The following is a 3,504-nucleotide window of genomic DNA, read 5'->3' on the forward strand; positions in this document are numbered from 1 at the left end:
TATGAAGCACGGATACTTTGTTGAGTTAATGTGTCTGTGTGTGAGACATATTTTGGACACTATATTCACCGACACTCGTTCGAGACGCGTGTCTGCTGTGTCTAACTATCTCTTAATAAAAAATAAAAAAAAAAATTTCGGACACGATTGGACACACCTAAATACTATCACGTGTCAGCGTGTCCAGTCTTATTCTTAACATATATTTTTAAAACAAAAAAATATTTTAAATATTTGATATAATTAAAATAAGACATTAAAAATAATTAAAAAATTTAATTTATATTTTAATATCAACAAAATATCAAAATATCATTACGATTTATCTAAAAGATACTTTATATTTTATATGTATGCGTGTCCCGTGTCATGTAAAATTTTAAAATTCGCGTGCCCGTGTCGTATCGTGTCCCGTGTCCGTGTCCATGCATCATAGATATTTTGTAATATGTGTTGATAATGTAAAATAAGTCAAATATTAAATAATTATATTAAAAAATAATTATATATTAAAAAATGAATAAATAATTAAGTCAAATATTTTTAAAGAAAAAAATACTATCAAAACATTCAAAGTAGATCTTACCAACTTATTAATCATTTTTGCTTCTATTCTATGGAAAAACAATTGAAACAAATTGTCATTAACTTTTTTAATTTTTCCTATTTTGGAAATAAAGTTATGATGAATTGATGATCTTGTATGTTTAATTACATACTCAAATATATATGGAAGTGACATTCTTTTTCGTTTCAGATCAATGGTTTTAATTTTTTTAGTTAAAATTTGTCTAACTTTTTAAGGACAGATTATTAGCATTATCACACACTTATTATTTTCATAATAATTTTCTGTGAGAACCTTGGTTTCGTCCTTCTCATTTGTCTTTTATGAAAAATAAAATAAAATAAAATCTCATTTGATTACTTGGATAAGACCATTGGAGCAATGATACAATTGATTAAGACAAATATTTTATGACTAAGGTTATGGTTGAATTTTCTTTATTTTGTCGATAGAAAAAAAAAGGAAAAATCAAAAAAGAAAAACTACTGGGTAGGGACTCTTTGCACATGACGAGAGCAGAGCCTAAGCTTCACATTATCCTCGAGAAAACAAATTAAAGAAAATTGCTTTATATATATCCATATATCTTTTATAAAATATTTCAACATATATGTTAGGGGTGTAAGTTATCGAACCCCACCGAAAATTACCGTAAAACCGAACTAAAACTTACAACAACCGACTTGAAAACTGAAAAAATTGGTTTTTTTTGTTTTTTTTTTATAAATCGATCGGTTCGATTTGGTTTTCGGTTAGCTCGATAAAAACCGAATCGAACCAACCAAATCGAAAATATGCATACATTTCAATATTTTAACCATTTTAACCTTTAACCTAACAACAAAAATCTCCAACTCCTAATCATTTCAATGTTTTACTCTTATTATTTTAGTTTATTGACTATTTTAAACCTCTAATTATTGTGATTTATATTCTACTCATTAGGAATTAAAAACCGAAAAAACATACCGAACCAAACTGCTATTGGTTCGGTTCGATTGTTGTAAAAGCAACAAATCGAACGGTTGTGTGTCTGTAAGAACCGAACATATTGATTCGATTGATTTTTGGTCCAAAACCGAACCAAATCGAACCGATAACACCCCTAACATATGTGAATTTATTACTAAATATTTTGGATTTATTTTTACCAAATATATTCATCAATAAGAAAAAAAAAACCATCAATACGGTGGAGCAATTATGGATTAAATTATTCGCTTTCAAAGATATACATAAAATTTTTTATTACTTTACATTTTTTTTGGCACAGTCTTATATGGACCTTTATTGTTGAGCTTGATTATTAATTGGACCAAGGCCCAATTCATTGAAGGCCTTGTATATATCATTACATTATTGTTATATGATATTACTGGTTTTGTTATAAATTTAAAACAATACCAAAAAAAATTGATATAACTTCTTATGGGATCATATATTTGGAATTTAGAGTTATAAATAATATCAAAATCAAAACAAGTAAAATTATATATTTTATAATTTTTTATAGGATGTATTTTTTATCGATTTAAATATTAAATTACAATAACATATAATGAAATTTTTATATATCACTTTTTAGAGATAATACTCAATTTGGTTCCTGAATTTGTATACGAGTTTTAATTTAGGCCCTAAAATTTCAATTTCCTTTATTTAATCCCCAAACTTTGCGAACATGACTCATGTTAGTCCTTGAAATAATTTTCAATGTATAGACGTTAATAGAATGTTGTTATATATATATCATTTATAACTAATAATATAAGCTAAGCTTCTTTGTTACTTCCTACCCAACTATAAAGTTATAAAGAAAGAATGTTAGGTTAATTGTCCCATTTTTAATAGTATTCATCCTCCCATATAAGACATATTTACTGGTTAGTATTCATGTTAGATAGCATATGCATGGTATTTTTTTAACATCAATGATGTCTGAATGATAGACTGTGGGATTAGAATACATATAGAACACTATTTTAATAATTTAATTTGTTTTGAAGTCAGCTCGATCAAGTCATCAAACACATTTGATTTAATTTATTATGACTTTACAATAAAAGCATATAGATTAAAATTATTATGTCTAGAAGAGTAGAAGTAGGTGGAAACTCAGATGCAGTCGATTTCACGTAAAGTTGATACTTGAGAGGTCGTTAGATGATTTAACTGATTTGACTAAATTTTCATCTAACGGCTCTGAGTATCAACTTCACATGAAGTCGACTTCACCTGAGTTTTCACCCTAAAAATATTAAGAGTAATACATGTTTTGATGTTTAGCAACTTATGCTATATATCAATTTAAAACTAGCTATTAATAAATATTATTCTGACAAATTGGGATTAACCTATAAAAATATGACAAGATCAAGTGTTATTCCTATTCAATGGGTGGTTAAAACATTTTCAATCATGTACCACCAAACATATATTTTGAGCTATATATATTTTTTACTCTTTAACAAAAAANNAACTCTCTCTATAATAAATTTAAGTCATTTTTTCTTTGCTAATGATGTCATACTAACAATTCTAATAACTTGGCAAAAAATAAAAATTAACCAATCACTATTTAATAAAATAAAATATTTTAAAACATAAAAAAAAACTCTTATCTATTATTATTCAATTGAAATATCAAGTACTAATTAAATGTAATAAACATACATTAAAAGTGTTATAATAATAATTATAAAAAATTTCAGTTTCAAATATTCATATTTTACAACTTATACATATTAAGACTCTTATTATTCTTCATTTCTTAATTTCTCATACTAATTATAAAAGATTTCTTAAATTTAATATAACATTTTTATTTAACAAACAAACAAAAAACATAAGAAAATACAAAGTATAGCAATTAATGCAAAACGAAAAATAAAAAAAAAAATAAAAATGCAGTTTTATATAACTCTTATATAAATAAG

Source organism: Arachis ipaensis, chromosome B09 (genome assembly GCF_000816755.2).
Source record: "Arachis ipaensis cultivar K30076 chromosome B09, Araip1.1, whole genome shotgun sequence".
Taxonomy (NCBI): domain Eukaryota; kingdom Viridiplantae; phylum Streptophyta; class Magnoliopsida; order Fabales; family Fabaceae; genus Arachis; species Arachis ipaensis.